This window comes from Amphibalanus amphitrite, unplaced genomic scaffold (assembly GCF_019059575.1).
Source record: "Amphibalanus amphitrite isolate SeventyFive unplaced genomic scaffold, NRLGWU_Aamphi_draft 002029F_arrow, whole genome shotgun sequence".
Taxonomy (NCBI): Eukaryota; Metazoa; Arthropoda; class Thecostraca; order Balanomorpha; family Balanidae; genus Amphibalanus; species Amphibalanus amphitrite.
In genome coordinates this window covers 48,315-67,527 of record NW_024883522.1, presented here as the reverse complement: position 1 = coordinate 67,527, position 19,213 = coordinate 48,315, and the positions used below count along the sequence as shown (strand labels likewise).

General features: G+C 56.7%; 1 protein-coding gene across 1 annotated transcript in view; it reads left to right on the top strand.

Annotated features, from left to right (window-relative positions):
- The first annotated feature begins 18,077 nt into the window (after positions 1 to 18,077).
- Positions 18,078 to 19,213, top strand: part of LOC122376141 — a 31,364-nt gene continuing 30,228 nt past the window's right edge. Inside the window, exon 1 of the mRNA XM_043355850.1 lies at positions 18,078 to 18,317. The gene's annotated coding sequence lies outside the window, so the exon portion shown is untranslated. The remainder of the gene's footprint in view (positions 18,318 to 19,213) is intronic.

Below are 19,213 nucleotides of genomic sequence, written 5' to 3'. Positions count from 1 at the left end.
GCGCGAGGTGCACTCTTGCGCGACCATCGGCTCTGTCCATCTCGAGACGGCAGGTCTGCCGACCGGCGCAGCGTCTGACGTCTCAGCGGTGATCGATGGTTTGTTCGGTGGTCAGACACCGCCGACTCTCATCGCTCATACGAGAACGGTCTTTCTTCGTGGCTGCGTGGTGTGCTTTCTTCGTGACTGCCCGACGCAGTGTGGCGATGTGGTTGACTTTCTCTGTTTCGTTATCTTCTTTGCCTCCTGTCAGCGGTTCGTCATGACGAAATGGAAGAGCAGAGAGACTGCCATGTGTAAAATTCCGGAAGATTCACAGGGTGACTGGTAGCCTCTCATTCTCGGTCTTACGTATGTGACACGTTCTACCGGATTCTGGTTTTCAACAACGAGGAAAGGTGTGATAAACTCGGATTATCTACGGCTGATCCATGTCGCTAGCTCGGGTCGGCCATTCAACTTACGGAAGTGCCGGATCCGGCCCATGTAGGATTATTCAGGCTCGGTGGGCATAATTGTTTGTTTTCTAGCAGCACCATCCGCCAGCTGCCGGGAACTTCAGTATACCCTGACCGGGAACTACCTTTATTGCAACATTCTCGCGAATAGAAAATGAGGAAGAATGTGCGAATTATGGTCGAGAAGTCCCACTGGTTTTCAGATCAGAAGCATGAGCAGGATGCACTGTTATGCAACACCTTCGGAGAAAGTGCAGAAGTAGCAACTAGCGTTTATTGCGGGCTGCTGACCGGGACTATTAACATGGGTACTGGGTAGGTACCGGTCGATCGGGGTTGAGCCACCGATGAATTCAGGCAGACTGAGTGCAGGATTCTAGTGAACTACATACTCAATCGTGAGATGATGTTTTTCGTACTCATAGTTTACAACTGGGTCTTGATATGAGCAGTATGTGCCTGAACCATCCCTTCTTCAACTCTGCCGGGCCGTGGCCCTTCTCGTTGTCCAGTGGCCGTGCTGAGTGGTCAATGGTCATGCCCGCTGCCCAGTGAACTGAGTGTAGTACACCGATTGGACGGTAGGCGGCAGCACCTGTGCGCCATTGTGGAGGCGGCCCGCCCCCGCCCGCCGTCCAGCAGCGCCGCATAATATGTCGGCAACACGGAGACGGAGAGGTCAGCAACCGAGCGGCCTATTGTGGGATCGCCGGCGATCGGTCAGATGTGAGCCAACGCCTCTCGGGCTATCGCGGGCACCGATCAACCGGGCTCAGAGCGATTCACGGAGAAGCACGGCGACTCGGCGAGTCATGCGCGGTTAACAGAGACTCCAAGCGACTCAGAGACTCACAGTGAGCTGATAGTGGCTCATGGCAGCTTGCAGACTAGACATAGTATATTATCAAGTTCGCAAATCTGCATCGGCCAGCCAAATGTTTTTTTTTTCAATGTCGCTGTTGCGACTTAACGTTAGCAGTAGTGGCCTCTTCGGCTGCCTCAACGATCTGATTGTGTCTTGAGTATCATTGTTTGATATCAACGAATTTGGATGCGTCTAAATTTGGTTCGTGTAAGGCCTTAAATTCGTTTGTAGCAAAAGGTGATGCTGTAAGGAATATGCAATTGACAAATCGAATCCGTTATCATTTAACCTTGGGATTCCAGCTGCATTACGTATTGTGGTACCTTCCACCGATTTAACATTTTCTCGATACGTAACTTAAAAACAACCGCAAATGGCATTGGATCGCATTTATTCAGCTTTTGATCCGTGTCCCGTTAGGCAATGATATCGGTGCTCGAATTCCAATGTTCAATTCATTGCTCATCCCTTGTCAGAATGTTATAGGTAACTGTTTGAACGGGGTGCATTGCTACCAGATGTTGGCTTTGGTCCTTGGCTTGGCTTTGGCTTGGTCTCTGACCTTTTTGGTGATTGCTGGTCACTGATGTCTACATATAGGTAGGTATGTGTTCGGGTGCATACCTAAGTGTTCATGCTCTTGCAGTAGGTAATCCTTTTTATGACTTTCAAAGTGTTATAGCGTTCTGTGAGTACCGGCTTGCCGACTAACATGTTGTTTTTCTGTCTTTACAGGTAAGTGTGGCATCGCCCGAGTTGAATGGAGAGACTGGAGAAGATCCGTGCTATCAGCTGGAACTTGTGGTAACGTACCCGACGCCCTGCCAGGGCGGTACATTCGCTAGCGCCACCGACGGCCGTCCCCGGCACTAGCCTCATACTATAGATGTCGCCCTGGTCGGGTGGTCCGACGGGAGAACGGCTGCCTGTTCCCCGCTGTGCCGTCCAGTAGGGCAGCCGGCAGGGGTGCACGGAATGTTCCGTTCGCCCCCGCTTACCATATTTGTTTGCCGGACTTATTCTGATTGCGGCGTGTGAGTTACTACTGGGAGCTTAGTGACTGACAGCTCAGCAGATGAGGGCGCTGCAGCACGCGGCTGGAATGTTGTCAGCTGCATTCACTGCTTGATTTGCTCATTTGACGCTACACTGCCGTTCGTAATGCGACACGTCAGTGTGAGACCTGGAACCGTGTTGTTCATTGCGCGGTGTCCTTGAACTTCCCTGTGCGTGTTTCCCAATGCGCATTCGGCATTTAGCCTGTGATTGCGACAGACCCAATCATCTCGCGTGCCTGGATGGTTAACTAAGAACTATAGGTAAGGCCTAAGCTGTTTGTAACACACACCGGAATTCGACGAAGCGGCTACCACAAGCTGGAACATATGCAAAAAGTGATAGCGATCGTTCTTACCTGGAATGAGGTTACTTGGAATCCGATCGTATCGAGGTGCGCTATATCAGTCGCTCGTTGCACGTTAACTTTTTTTGATGATCGCATTTTTGTACGGCAACAGGATTTAGAGCTTTACGACTAAGTCACTGCCGTAATTGATTCTGGAAGTGGTTTGCCCTGTTAACAAAGCTTGACCATTATCACGCGGATACATGGTTTATTGCCCGGATTAATGAAACTCGCTCGTGAATCTTTTCTTAGCGCTAACCGTTTTGTCGTGATCGTTTCCGGAATTTCATACAAGTTAAGGCACTCGCCTGGTTGCCAGTTGGAATGCGTCTGTCTGCATTTTTCGCCAGGCTATAAATGTTCGCCAAATGAGCACGAAGCGCGCCTCCTCGAAGTGGCAGCGGGCCGGACCTATTTGGCCATTTTCCTCGTTTGGCTGCCGCCGCCACAAACGCGATCGGGCCAGAGTGCGGCTGGTGCTGCCGCCTGGTGGTGGCCGCTGGAACTACCCGGGCGGGCGGCTGCGCTATCGCGGGTGGAGCGGCCGGAAGGTGTTGGTTCGTCGGCGGGCGCCGCGACCGGTGGCGTGACAAAACCTTGTCGAGGGCGTCTGCGCGTCGCGTGTCGAGAGATGAGACAAACAGAGGCGCCACTCGGGACCGGTACAGGCCAGGCTGGAATTCAGGCCGATTCCACCAGCCGGAAACCGCAGAAACCACCGAAACCGAAACTGAACCGTTTCAGTTTCGGTGAACTGTAATAACCGTGGCTTCTGAATACTGATGGTCCATGCGCTCTTTGTGTTTATAGGTGCCTTATATCTGATCTGCAAACTTGAATGTGTCCGCTCTGTATGTATAGGTGCCTAGTGCAGCCGTATAAGAAGCTCGTCCAAATTATTAGAAGCTCACTTTGATCGCGACAGGACAGACGTTTCACTACGAGCTGGTAATATATACGGCGCTTCCGATCGACTAGCTGCGACACCATGGAGGCCTTCCGAGAACGAGGCCCCACCAGTGCGTCGTAGTACGCCAAACAATGCTGAAGTGTCTGTATACATGATGTATGAGGGTTATTGATCACCCGAACACGGTGTCTCCATTCTCCGGCGCCGGCACCTGGCAGATAATGGGGGCAGCCTCTCTGAAATATAATACCCTCGTCCGTGCAGAGCTCAGCAGAAGTCAGCAGATGTCTGGCAATTCCCAGCAGAACCACCGCGAAGCCGCAGCTTCCAGCCATGAGCTTCCTGAGCCCCTTGTCTGCCTGCCGCTCGGCGCTCAGCCTAAGCGCGATGAGGCTACCGGCGCCGCTGTGTTGGCCGAACCGGTCGTATGTCTTATCAGTGCTTGCTGCAGTGTCCTGGCTAGGCGCGGCTGGCACCAGTAAAGGCCGTTTGGAGGAGTGTCCGCTTCGGCCACGCGCGACTCCGGGCGACGCGGCGGCGCCAATGCTCCACCTCAGATCTAGCGAGCAGTTCGGTCTCGGCTTCCCGGCCGGCGCGACGCATTAACCGCAGCCGTTCCGAATCACTAATAGCTGATTCGACCTTGATCCCGGCGCTCGCCGCGCCGAGAGCTGACTGGATGGATTCGGAGATAGAGTCGGCATTGGTGTGGAAAATGGAGTCTGAAGTCGCGACTCGCCCGGGAGACCACAATCCGGCTCCCTGGGAGGGATGAGGAGAGTTTCCGGTAGCGTCCGGGATGAAATCCACCTTTGTTTGGCAAGTTCGTGATGAAAGGTAAAGTCTTGCACGCAGGAGAAAGTTTGCAATGTGAGAAAGGGACTGTTTCTCGAGACACCCGAACATGCAAATAATCCAAATTCCGGGTTAAAACCTAGTTTGCATTGCGGATCTAAATTAGAGAATAGCATCTCTGATTCGGCTTGTGTGGTCATGCGCCCATGCCATCTCAGCTTAAGAAAATCCGCCCCAGTCCGATCCTGAGATTTGGTGTCTCGTCGGTTCTCCGACGGGAGCGGCTATTCCGTCATCCCAACGCATAACTGCCCCAGTCCTCATCCACCGACGGAATTGTCGAATGTTTCGCTTAAGTTGTTACTGTACTGTCTTGTCATAGCTACGTTTCATTTTTTTAATTTTTGAGTAGCAGCACAAAATCGTTAATCGTCACACGAGGTGCTAAATTCCAATGGGAATGTCCCTAATAGCTTCTTTAATGGTAAAAATACTTATTGGCGCTATCATGACCCAAATTGGCCCTATTCTCAGCCCAATTGGCCCCTCTCTGGACCAAATCCCCGCTACGTGCCTGCCAGGGCTCTGCTGAAGCCACTGAGGTCCTGGAACTGATCGTGGCGGTCGAATCGTTTACGTCAATGCCACTCCGAGCTGCGTCACTGTCCGGTCGTGAGGGGGGGGGGCAGAGGAGATTATTCCAAGGGGGGGGGGGTGTTCTCGGAGTAGCAGTGCCGGGACCCCCTCATCTGACGTCATCCGAGGCGTGGTGTGTCCGGCAAGGTCACAATTGGAGGTCGACTGTCGTGGGGGAGGGGGGGGGGGAGTAACGCAGGGAGTGTCCGCTGAGCCCACGTCGCTTATATCTTTACCGGGAATTCATGCGGCGGTCACGGTGTCCACTGATATCCGCTGTCAATCCTCGCCTGAATCCGCTGGCGTCAGCTGGCATCGCTCAGCTGTATGCGTTGGTATTCGCTGCCTGTATCCGTCTCTATTCACTGTTATTACCCGCTGTTTCTGTCGACCGCCTCCCAGCCTTATGATGACGCCTGATGCCAGCCTGGCTGTTCAGATCGGTGGGCTGTGCTGCCTCTCCACCCGATCCCACGGTGGCCACCGCGGCACCCTCCGAACCGGTGCCTTCCGAGCCCGACTGGCCTAGAACGGCTGATTTATTCCCGACGGTGCTCGACGGCGACCCTGCCGTCACTGGATAGTCATTACGACCTACTTAGGAGCCACCGCGGCTCGGGTCGCATGATGCATGCTCGCTGCGGCTTCCGCAGAGGCGCCGACGGCCACCGGCGTGGTTGTTGCTACCGCCGCTGTTGCTGTCTCTGCTGCAGTAGCAGGGACGAAGTGGGGATTGCCGGATTTGGGAGCTTAGTACCAGATAAATTTCTCGTCTCTCGGCGGCGACAGCCAAGCACAAAGATCACAATGCACATCACGGGTGGTAGCGCAAGCGTCCGCTCTCGTGATAGTGCATGTGCGGTATTTATGATGAAGTGCAATGGGCAACGTGTCGCCCCGCTGCAAAATATGACCGGATATTATGTGTGAATCGGACGTGAATGATGATTGAGCCTGTGAATCTGACCTAAAATCGGGCCGTAAATGCGGCACGGGGAGCTGATCGTTGCGTCACCGCCCGCCGCGGTGGTCGGGCCACGGGGGAGTGGTCGGACATTTTCGGGCAGCGTTTGGTGAGTGCATGACAAAACGCCTGTCTTGTCGCTGGCGCGGTACATGCCCCTCAAGGACCTGCCGTGAAGCGTGACGACTCAGCCCGCCACTGGGATTTGGAGTGACAACTCGGCGAGGATTGTTCTCAGCGTGTGAAGTTTCCGTGTAATCTCTCCAAAACAGAACCCTGCCGCCGCGCCGGCCTGCAGCGAGATCATACGACTTTGTCCGAGCTCCAAGTTAGACTTGAGAGTTTTTAGCAACTCAAAGGGCGGATCTAATTATGTTTTCGTCTGGGCGCAGCGACTGCGGTTTGTGTGCCATTTGTATGCGTCTCCCTATCCGGTGGCTTCGTGATGGATGTCACGAGTTAACCATGGATGTCTTAGCTAGTTAGCATGTGACTTTGCGCCATGTTCATTTTCATTCGGCTGCTGTAGGCTTTTTGGCAGACTATCGGATTTGTCACTTTCGTCCCGCACGGACTAAGTACTGGTAAAAAGGCACGCTTGAGTATGCTGACGACCGAAGCTAACTCACGAATGTGCGCAGAGAAACTAAGCAGGCAGGTCGAACGCGCTATGTATGTACGGTGGTGTATGTGCGTGACGCACAGTCACCTTTCAATTGGACACCACAGCCGGAGAAAATGCCTCTTAAATCTACTGGTAGGCTGAGGTAAACACAGTATCACCTGAAATCTCGCACATCGTTTGCGTCTCCTCCAGTCGGGCGTTATCGAATACGTGCCGCACATAGGGCGAAAGCACATTGTGGATGACGCAACACGCCTGGACCTGGGCTGCCAAGGAACATCAGTATGGAGCCACAGCAGACCGACAGAACACAACGGTCATTGGTCTGTCGCCGGTGTCTGGTCGCTCCACGCATGACTGGTCGCTGCGCCGGCGTGCCAAACGTAGGCAGGCCATGATTCGGACCCTGGCGGAGACTTTCACTCTCAATTAGCATGCCCAGAGCGGCGCGCTTTCGGCCGCGGAAGCTGCCCCGGGTCTGGGAAGTCACCCTCCCTCCCCTCCCTCTCCCCCGGCTCGTCGGGCGTTGTCTGACGCAATATCACAATTTGTAGCGCGCCTCTCGCCGCTCGCCATAACTCGGCGTCCCTCCCGGTCCGTGGTGGCTGGACGACGCCCACAGCCTAAAAGTGCCTCAGTTATTACGCCTGAGGGCCCATTAAGTCGGATGGGAGTAGCGACCGGAGGAGCTTGGAAGTGAGAGAGCGGGCGGAATGCCGCGGCTGTCTGGACTGCGTTCAGGAGCGGCGGAGGTGCGTGGAGGTAGCGGAACGTCCCAAGGATGTGCCTGCGTTCCCGGCGGTTGTGGACGGTCCTGGGTCAGTGTCTTGGCACAGCCGGCATCCAGGAAGTGCGCTGAGTTTGTCTCTAAGGCTCCGTCGCGCTTAATCTGTCTCACCGAAGAGGCGATAGCCGCGGTGCCGTGCGGCTCTCACAGCCCTGACTCGAGAGCCACCCTCGCCGCCGCCGCCGCCCGTCGCCCTCTCGCCGATGGTGCTTCGATATCGCGACGATCGGACGCCAAGCGACCCTGAAAGCGGCTGCGCTGCGGCGAAATGGACGCAGATTAGCGCACCAGCGCCCGCCATCGATCTAGTGACTGATGGCTGGCCGCGAGGGACGTCTCCTGCCTTCCCCCGGGGGCGCCGGTCGGAAGACGGCGCCATTTGCGGCCTCTCGGCTCGGCGCGGCAGACAATGGCGCATCGTGGCGAGTTCGACGCAGCGTGCTGCGCCGCCGTGCTCGGCGCATCTCGAGCAGCATCCTTGGCATTCCTGGAGCGGTGCCCCGGGCGCCGGTGTGCGGCTCGACAGGTGCTCCCGGCGCCCGGCGGCGTCCGGCGCCCGTGACCGCAGCTCGTCTCGGGGCGCGCAGATGGGGCGCAAACGGGAGCCGCGGGCGCCGCGCGGCCGGCGGCAGTGCGCACCTGTGCAGCTCGGCGCGCCGGAGCCGGGCGGGTGGAGAGACGCCGCCTCTCGTGGGAAGACGGCGGGGGAGGCGGGGAGGGTGACGGGAGGCGGGGGAGGACCGGGATGAAACGCTCCGACGCCATGGGTCGAACGCTGACTGGCGGATCTCAGTCGCAGACGGTGACTGGTCGGTTCAGCAGTCAGGGTCGGCCGCAGAGAGACTGTGGTCTGCGCCGCGCCGCCCCGGCGGGGTCCCAAATTGGCTCCAACCGAGACAGAGCGCCGGCGAGCGGCCAGGCGGTCACATGTCTCGAACCCGGACCCGACTGGTGATACGTCAACAATCGAACCGGAACTCAGAAATCACGAACCGTGATTTAGGCCTAATCGAATTTATTTCGTAGCTGGTCTCACGAGGTTTGTAAAAGTTACCACCAGGCGGTGGTCTTCCAAAGTGCAAATTCGCTCCTATTGAATAGTTAATTCACTTTTAATTGAATTGAATAGTCAGTTGAATAGAATACTAGGCACAGATGTCATTGTCTCTTGTTAAGAGGCTCATGCTCATTGCTCATGTGTCGCTTTGTGTTCTCCATAAAACATATTTTTTTTGTAAATCATGCACTGTTCTTCATCTTGCCCTTATACAGAGGACGGTCTATCAATTTGCCACCCTGAACCAAGCTTTATCACCTCCACCTTCGCCTTCCTCCGCCTCCGCCAACCGCCTCCACTCACCGTTCGCTGCGCTCCGGTCGGTCGAGCGGACGGGCGAGCGGACGACGGCCGCCGGCCGGGCCGCGGGTGCGGTTCGGCCACATTCCTCCGTCCCGACACACGCGTCTGCCGGCCCGCATACTGATTTAAAGGAGATTGATGGCGCCGGCGCCACTGCCACCTGGCGGATGACGGGTGCAGCTGGGTGGGTGCCGGCTGGGGTGCCGTGATGGGTGCTGATGGGATGCTGGGTTCTGATGTGATGTGGCCTCTGGGACGGATGCCTAGACCGTGGCTAGTGCCGGAATGGGTACCGGGTGCCGGGGCTGGTGGCGGCTGTCCGGTGACCGGTCAGACCTGGACAGACCGGGACCGGATGACCGCTGACCACTGACCGCCGACCCACGCCGCCACTGAACGCTGCTGACCGCCCCAGCCCAGCGGCCCGGCCAGTTCCCAGGAACGTGTCCCAGACACGAGACGGCCCGCGAGTCGCGCTTATGAACACGCGGCTTACGACCGAGATGGATGGATGGCATGGAGTGGTCGGTCCTGTTCAGACGACCGCAGAGCATGTCCATTGCAACAGCCGTGCTGCACTGGCCACCGCTAATCTCCGCCTTTTTCCGCTGCATTTCCTGAACCCGTGGAGGCACAGATGTCATTGTCTCTTGTTAAAAGGCTCATGCCCATGTGTCGCTTTGTGTTGAATAGGAGCACACATGGTATTGTATGTTTCGCTGAAGTGTCGCTCAGCCGGCGCGCTGTAATCAGCGTGTTTCGTTCCGCGCTGACCAGCGGCCGTCGCGAGGTGAACACAGGCAATCGCCCAGGGGAGCGGCCAGGACCGGCCCAGCGGACCGACCGGCCGGCCACCAAACAACTCCACCAGTTGCCCAAACAGCCCTAAACGCCGGCCAAATGGGCTCGGTGGCGCAACTGGCGCTCGGAGTGGCCCCCGGTGATGGACGCGATTGGCCGGTCCCGGTTTTCGACATGTGTTGACCAGTGTGTCGCGGCTGGCGGAGTGAATGTCCCTCTCGATCGGTCGGTCGCGCTGGGGTGGACCGTGGGACTGAAATCACACAGCTCTATCGCCAGAAAGGTGCGCCGGTGTCCGCCGAGACGCCATTGAGGCGATTTTTACGCTCGGCAGTGGCCGGTAAACAGGCTGAATGGTGCCGATTGTGGTGTGCAGCCGCTGTCAGCGCTCGAAAGGTTCGATCCCGGCTCGGTAGCTGCTCGCGAAATGCGGCTTCACGCCCCAGCGATCCCCTCCCGCTCGTCGAATATCGGCTCGATGTTTGCGCGTCGTGAAGCGGCCGCTAAAACCGCACTATGCAAATTCGCGTGCAAAATAGCGCTCAAGGTTTGCAGCGGCGCCGAGTTGTAGGATTACCCGTCCTTCGGGCGTCTGTTTTCATCGTTCGAAGACGTCTGACCGAGCGGCGGATGGAGGAGCCGCTCGGGCACTTCTCCGGCGCTCGGCAGGTAGAACACGTCGTAGTATTTTCCAATTAGAGCCGCGCACACCTGAGGTAAACACAGAGCCGACCTTCCGATGGCTCAGCGCGGCGGGAAGCGACGCTACCCTGCGCCACACAGCCCACAGGACCGTCAGCAAGTGGCGTGCGCAAGCCCCGGCGACCAAACGCCGACACGTGAATGTAACGCGCCTCGATTACGGCTGATAGTTCCGGAGAGCGGCCGTCGGTCACGCCAGCGTCGTATTCTGGTGTATTTTTGGCATAGTTGGGGTGAGACCGGCGCGTGGGATGTCCGGGAGTGAGGCGCCTCATGGCGCCGCTGACCTGTCCCCGGAGGCACGCGCGCCGCGCTGACGTGACGGGTGATGTCGGCGTCACTGATGCCGAGGTGCCACCGTCACACTGCGGTCAGGGAGGGTGTCACGGAAAGAACTGAGGCGACACCTCATACTGTGACACCTGCGGTTATTTTAAACCTTTCTAAGCCCTCCCGTGGCAAGTTTGACAACCACATTCGCTTCCGCCGGCCAGCTAGTGAGAGTGATCAATAAAGAGTTGGCGTATGCCTTGAGGAATTTCGATGACAACCTCAATAATCACCCACATTCACGTCCTGCCCTCCATTTCCTTATCTCTCCATACTTGACCTGTTTCCGCCACTTGTGCCCCTTCACCAGCACTCCGCACTCCTTCTCGCACCTGCGCCTATTCCCCTCACACCCACCTCTCTGCCCTCGAAGGCGATGGAATACGCAGCCCCCCGGTGAGCCGACATATGTAGATGACCAGCCGGAATTTTTCGACACTTGCCCACCATGTTTTCGGCACCCTGTGTCGTTCGAGGTGGCGGCCGGGCGGCCCGCGTCGCGCGCTATGTGTGTTTCTTCCCACTGCGCGGGGGTCGTTTGGCACACCCCTTGTAGCGAGGTGCCCCGCTCACCGACGGGCAAAACAAACACCGGCCCTGCTCTGGTATTTTCAGCGGGCAGTTCTGAGGGTATGGGACAACCGAGGGTCCGCTGTGGGGAAGGACAGAAGTGAGGAACGCAAGCGTCTTGTCGAGCCGAACCCGTCGGCCGCACTGACTGCACCTATTTTGGCGCCTAGCGGGTGACCGTCCAGTGCAGGTGCACTTGCACACCTGTGCACAGATTAGTGAATGGCACGGGTGCAAGCGGTGCACGAGCGCTCCTGGGGCGGCGGCGCGGTCTATCGGCTGCCGACTAAGCGTGCTCACGAACCGTGCTTGGCCGGTGAATAGTCGCCTTCTCCGACTGAGTGCTTGTAATAGCATCAGAGGGTGTGGAGGTGTGGCCGCGCGCTGTCGCATGAGCTCAGATAAAGGGGGCTTATGAGACCGCAAAAGAGCATCTTTATCATCTGGACTGCTCAGAGGCAAGTGGAAACTATCAAACATTGGGCAGGGGTGTTGCGTGGGGAAGCTGGGTAACGGGAAAGGTATTGGGAATATTTTGGGAACGTTTAGGGACAGGCTATTAAAACAAAATTCCGCGCGATCTAGATATGTGTGGCAGCTGAACTATCGTCTTGTTAGAAGGTGACTTGTAGAGCATCTGTCTAATGACACAGTTCAATTTATTTCCGGGGAATTCGAACTTGTGAGGACGAATTTTTTAATTGCCAACGTCTTTGTAGTGTTTTTTCTCTGTTGTGATAACATATGACATATTCAACAATTTGATTTTGATTAAGTATATCTTTTTTTGTACGAATTTCCACGCCAACATAAAGCTGCCACACGTGGGTAAACGTTTCCCTGCGTGGAATCGCGTCGGCTATCGTTGGTGAACCGTGGAATTCCTCGCTCGCTCGCTGCTCGCTTGGATGGAGATACTTCCCATAGGAAGATGCGCGGAATGCGAGCGCTTGTTCCCCGCGCTCGGGACTATCGAGAGACCCCTGCTGGTCAGTGACGATGGCGGGACGGTGACCGATGGACAGAGGTCACAGAGGTCACAGAGGTCACATTCAGGGTCACTTGAGGTCGGTGGTACGGAGGACGACTGCTGGACTGAGGAGACTGGATAATGTGGGCTAGGGGTAAGGGAGGCACGACAGGAGAGGTATATTTCGAATACTGTGGTGGTCTCTAGTCGCTTGTGGATTAGGATATGGTGGTCGCAGGCGTTTATTTGTTTAGGACTGGAAGGAAGGTGAGTGGCGAAATGTCGCTCACTGGATTTGTGATTGTGTAAGCTGCGGATGTCAAGATCTATATAGCGTGCTCATATTTACATTCGCCTGCTTTGCATGGAAATTTTTGCGCATGAAATAGCATACTCCGCAGTTGGGATTCTATCTCACTGGTCAATTTACCCTATCAGCATTCCATCAGAAATACTTATGCTAATGCAAATATAATGGGTCCAAATCATTTGTAGCCATAGCTGACTGCTTCGTTATGTCTCATTGTCCGGAGCACGGCGACTCCTGCGCCGATGTCGATTAGAGAAAATGGTCTTTCCCATGTCCCCGGGGCTACCGAATTCCAAACGGTGCCTCTCCTGAGCCCCGGTCGTTTGTCAGCTTTTTGTGTGTGCTTCTGGGTGTGGCTGCTGTGTCTCGGAGAACAGAGTGGCGTCGTTCTGACGTTTATTTGGACGAGCACGAACGGGCTGCGCATTAGGCTGGGGCATTAAATGATGATGTCGCTTACGAAGTGATTTTGCTAAATGATATATGATAACTCTGTCAGAAGTCGTCATTGCGTTCCGAGATGGCACGTCGTGTCGGGATTTCGGTCTTTGCGGTGTGCTCGTAGCCGGAAAACACTCGGGTCCGATTATCATTTTGAATAATGCATGACTGTTTAGGTCATCCTCCGGCGAATAGCTCGGTCTGTTGGTTGTTCATCCAGCCGCCTGAGCTAGACACCGCGGTGGCTTAGAACGTGATATATGTGCTGAGCAACATGACTGACCAATGTTTTCCGGTAATCCGAGCAACTGACCGATGCTCCGAGTAACTAACCAGTGAATTTCATTACCATGCTATTATAGGATAACATGGTGCAAAACAGCGCGCTAAATTAGGTTTCATTTCTCGTTTGGCGTCGGCTGGATTAGTTTTATACCCACTTGACACTGAAGTACGACATTCCTTCTAAAGTAACACGGCGTCCCTCGCATCCATTGTCGAACAAATGACCTGGCGGCGGCTTTAACGCGAGCAGAGGTCGGCTTAACGTCAACCCGGCGCGAAGAGGACACCTTCATGGCTGTCCCCTCACCTGTAATGGCCCCTCTTGACGCGACCCAGCTGTGAGGCCCGGCCCGGCCCGGCCCTGTCACTGCCGCAGGTATTACGGCGGCCACCCATCCTAACCCCTCCCCTGACCCTCTGCCGGCGGTGCCCCCCCCCCCCTAGCAGTGTCATTTCTGTCCGGTGAGGCGCTCCTCGGCACTCAGAATGTCCTGGAACGAACGGCGTCCTCGGGACCGCCGGGTGACCTCTATTCCGAACCAACTTAACCATTTGCGACCGCAGTCCACCATTAACGGACATCCCAACCCACTCCAACATAGCGTTTCTGGCCAGCGACCGGCCATGACAGCTCGGGAGGGCCGGCCGCGAACCTCGGCCGGCCAGACTAGACCATTCGCGACCATGGCTACAGTCATAAATGAACATACCGAATAGCAGCGGACAACCGATCGTATTTGACTAAAACCAGCCATCTCTAACCGTACCTGACCATTGCAATCGCCGCCTGCCGATCAGCAGTCTCTCTGGCCTACCAGAATCCCGGTAAACACCGCGGTGAAACTGACCGACCGTGAAACGTCCGTGAATCGGCGACCGGCCATGACCGCCCGGGAGGGCCGGCCGCGACCCTCGGCCGGTCCCGGCGAGCGGCGAGCGGCTGGGAGCGTCGCTGGCGGTCTGCCGTCCCCGGCCAGGTAATGGAACGTCGCTGAATGGCTGATGAGCCGGCAGCCATCGCACATCCGTCACCGGCCGACACGCTGACATTGAATCTGCCGCACTAATGGATCGGCAGCGCCGGCGGCGCTCGGCGCGGGGCGGCCGACCCTGCAGACGGCGCGGCAGATGCCGCCAGGACGGCCGGGCGGTGCTGTCGAAGTCTACTGGAGATGGATGGAGAGGACTGACGATGGTTGGACGGGTCCTGGGACGGCGTGTCGGAGCTGAGATACCGTGCTTTGTGGGGATGGTGCAGGTGCGGCGAGACTGGGATTCGTTTGATGTCATGCCGCCTCTCATTGGGGACTGATGGTGCCTTCTCTCGTGGCTTGTAGAACAAACAGATACTCGGTTGAATGCTTTCTGGTGGTCACGCGGCAACTATCTCGTGTCACGCTTCCATCTCACGTTCCTCCCATGCACAGAAGCTGGCCGTTGGAACTGTCCCGTACCTGTACCACGCTGTGCCGCCACCCCGCCGGTGAGCCGGGGACGCTCGACCGCCCCCCGCGGGGTCTCGGCGGGACTGCGGGGTCCCAGCCCAGAGGCACCCCGCCGCGCCGACTGTCGGCTGTGTCCGCCCAGGGTCCACGAGGACCCGCCCTCGGCCCGCCCAGGGTCCCGCCGGTGACGAGGGGACGGGCCAGCCGCTGACACCGTGGCTGAGCCGACTTGAGTGATCGAAGGAGCACGTGCTCGGCCCAGGTGCGTCTGCCGCCGGGACGGTCGGCTCCACGTGGGGATTGTGTGGTCGTTTATCTTGCCAGGTGTGTCGTACCCAGGTCAGTGCGACGGGTTGGCTTCGTTCGGTTCGGCTCGGGTCAGGTCAAATGGATGGTTCGTTTGTCCCTTTCGCGCCCAAGGGACAACCTCGACCGGTCTACGACGTCGTCTGTGACTGATCACAGAACCTTTCCTAAGAATTTGACGCTCACCACGCTCGCCCAGCCATCTCCACGGTCTCTCAACCGTTTTACCAGTCTCCACAACCGCCTCTAACCACCCACTCCAACGGGCGGCGCGTCCCACCTCCTGCTGACTCTGTGTTTTGAATCCCGCCGACCCCACCCGCCCTTCCCAGCCTCACAGCCTCCCTCTGTCGATGGTCGGCTGTCAGTCGCTGGCTCAGCCGCGCTGGACAGCGCATTCTCTCCTGTTTACTGGATTCCGGCGCGGCCTTTGAGTCGGTGCGCGACGGAAGTTCAGCTATTTTATTTTGATGCGGAGCCGTCGGCGGTCCGGGTTGATGCGGGCGCTGCTGCCGGAGGGTGGATAGCGGGACGGTGGAACTGGACGCAGCTGGAGACTGGCTTGCGGGGATGATGATGGCTGCTGCTGGATACTGTTTGTGCCACAGGGGCTACTAGATTATTTTTGCCAAATTAATGCTGCGTTTTCAATGTTTTTGGGTTTTCTGAGATGGTTTGCATAGTTGCACATATAGCTCAAAGCTGTACGCATTAATTTGTTGCTCTGATGATCTGACTTTTCTTTATATGTCCAGCTTTGGTTCAAGTTTTGACCCTAATACAGGCGAACTGTTGTCTTAGCGTTGGACCAAACTGGGATAGTTTTACCGTCTCTGGCGCGGTGGCGGCGGCGCTTGTGGCGATGTTTGGCAATTTTCGTCTCCGCCGTCTCGAGATCACGCTCTCGGAGCGCACACGTTCACTTTCTCGGCCGAGTCGCCGTCTCGCACGCCCGCGCCGACGCCGCGTAGTAGTTTTCACTACGCGGGCACTGGCGGCCGGCGGCGTCGAAACGCCGAAAAAAGTGAGAGAGAAAGTGGCGGCGGCTTGACTTCGACGGGGGAAGGCCGCGCTCGGGGCGGCCTGCGCCGGCGGCGGCGGTTTCACTTTTACATAGGCCGCTTCCTGTCGACTGGCGGGTCGTCCGGTGCGTTTAGCGCCATGGTTAGCGCTGAATTGTGTGCAGTGAATGTTACGGGGAGTAGAGAGCTCCTGCTGCGTTGGCGGGGTGATTTGATGACCGCTTGATTATGGCATTCGGCAGAAATTGGCTTCGCAATCGTCCACTGCCCCGTCCATTGTACTTTTGATTTGTTTTGTGCCTTTTCTTATATTACTCCTGAAGGCTTTATTGCACAGTACCACAAATCACACCGACATTACGCACTCTGGATACTGGGTACTGACATATTACGGCGGCGGCGACCGTGGCATCCGACCCTACCTTCCGGCCCGCCGCCCTACCACCCTACCGTCCGACCCGGTCGCCACAGTCGGCCCGCTCGGACGTCCGAGGTCACATTTATGAGCCGAGGTTAGCCGGTGACCCGCCGGACGACCCTCCGCGCGCCGCGTGACGGCATGACACGCCGCCGGCATGCACAGAACGAGCGGCACAGTGGCACGACGCGCAAATCACCGCTCGTTGAGCGCGAGTGACGGCTCATTCAGCGGCGAGCGCGGCTGACTTTGTGCTCGGCGACATGGCCTCCGCTGAGAGAAGATGACGAACACGGACACGAAGATGACTCTCGCGGAGATGAGCATGACTAACCCACAGCCGGCGATGGTGAGCCCAATTACCATGTCACTGTGCCGCGGTCGTTTCAGGGCCGTCGGCGCGCCGGTCCGGGCGAGATCACCTCGCCCCCGGCGGCGGCCGCGGAGTCGGACAGTTCCAGCAGAGCCGACCTCCAGTCTCGGCTGAGATTGCCGCTGTGATGTCGACGCGGCGCGCTCCCCGCCCGATCGGCCGGACGAAGCGGCTCTAATGGACATCCGTCCGTAGCGCCGGTGTGAGTCGGCGGTGTATCGATGTCGGTCGGATGTTCTCCATCATCCGTGTGGAACGGTCTCCCGGTGGCCACACAGCAGCTCTGTCGTTCTGGTCACGGCCCCGGGCGTTACGGTCATGAACTTCCGCCGCACCTCGCGAAACCGAGCCGAGCGCCGGGACCCAGCGCCGCCCCGTCCAGCGACGCACCCAGACGGTCCCACTCTCGACTATACGCAACCGAAGTCGTGACGTCACGATAAGTGGCTGGGGCATAATCAGCTGACGGCCCCGTGCTAAAGCAATGGGGCAATATTTTGCCGATCTTTCCCAAGAAAACTGGACCTAGTTAGATAGTTTTAGTAGCTGAATTTAGGACAAAGATGTATGATCTATTTTTCTATGAAAAAATATTGCAAACTCTAACAACGCAAAGCACAAAATTTCGTGAAAACCTAATTGGCGGCGAAGTTGACGCAGAAATACAAAACATTTTATATCAAGAGGTTTAAAATAATGGATTTAAAATAAAAAAGATTTTCAAAATAACTTATATGGTGAATTTTCTCCTTTGCTTTTTACAAATAAAAAATATTTATCCAGCTCAAACTCAAATATGTCAAACCTTACGCATCAAAATCCTCCCGACGCGGTCACAGTTCGCATCTCAAGGTCATGTATTTGGTGCGTCAAGTTCGCCGCCCGTAACAATTTCGCGAAATTCGGTCCTTTCCGCTTTGAAACATAGCATTTTTTGGGCGTAGAAAAATAGAATATACTCAGTTTACCTAGAAACTGGCCCCCAAACTATCTAACTAGGTCCAGTTTGTTCTAAAAATGCTGATAAAATTTCGTCCCATTGCTTTAACACAGGGCCGTCAGCTGATTATGCCCCAGCCACTAGTCATGACGTCACACTTCGGTTGCGTATAGATGAGTCTAAAAATTATTAAAATTCATCGCCGCGCCGCGCGGGCGGCCACCAGCGCCGGCCGGGCGGGCCCGCAGCGGCGGCGGCGCGGTCCGCTCGCTAGACGGCGGCCTGACCCGGGCGAGTCTATGCGCCGCCGGTGGGGCCGCGAGGTGGCGCTGTGGCGCAGCGCCGAGCGCGCCGACCTCGGTTCGGCAGTAACGCGGCCGGCCGACTCGGTGAGGGAGGGGTGTTTGCGAGCGAGGAGTGTGCGTGAGGGGACATAGCGAACCCAGAACAAACGAGCGCTCTTGCGAGGCGAGCGGTGGATTGTTTGTGTTCTGTGACGCGTACGACGAAGTCTTAGACAACGGGATCGGAATCGTAATCCAGGTGCTGCTACGGAGATTCGATCACCTGCTGCGCGGATATGGATTGGCTCTGGCCAGGTATGCTAATGACCAGTCGATATTTTGCGAGTGATATTTTTTTTGTGATAAACTACAAGTTATGCATGTGCGATCGGATTGATAGGCTTTGCCGTTGGCGTATTTTGTACTTGTCTGGTGTTCCCAAATATTTGTCACCTGCCCCTGTTTTGCCTACCCAGCAGTCCACCACATGTGACACTGTGTCAATGGCTACCGCTTGTCACCAATCGGCGCTGGCCTCGCAGAACCTCCGTGCCGCCGCCGTCCGTTAGCTCTCCAGTGAAGGGTGACCCGTTAGTCGGTGCCGGAGCTTGTTAACGCAACGCGCCCCGCCCGCTGTTGTACCTTCATGCATAGCTGAGCTGTGGCCGACCGATGGGACTGGCGCTAGGGAAATGGCATGACGGCCTGCCACAGCTAGCCACAGCCACGGCCACTGACACAGCTAGCCTCAGTCAACTCCATCGCCACCGACACTGCTGCCGTCTGATCCGTCAAGGACGGCATCATTGAAATAAGACGGTCACGTTTATGTGGAATCTTTCTCGATACATTATTGATTGGTTGCTGACTATTGTCACGTAGCATTGTGCTGTTTGTGTACGGGTTTTGTCAAGAGCAATGCATTGACCACTGTCGCCAGGCTTACCCGACATTGAGCTGGCAGGCTCATCACTCCTTCATGGAGGTTTCAGTGAGTCAGTGCGATTCTGTTAATGTCTTCCGCCGCCGCCGGCGTAACTGGCGGCGAGATGACCAAGACGATGACTGGGTGGCCTCTGCGCTGGCGGGGCTCAGAGCTCAGTCTATACTGCCGGGGATGGAGCCGAGAACGCAACGCGCGGGGAGGGACTCCGTCCGTCCGGCCCGACCGGAGCTGGTGGCTCAGGTGTCGGTCCTCGTTAAGCGCGTCG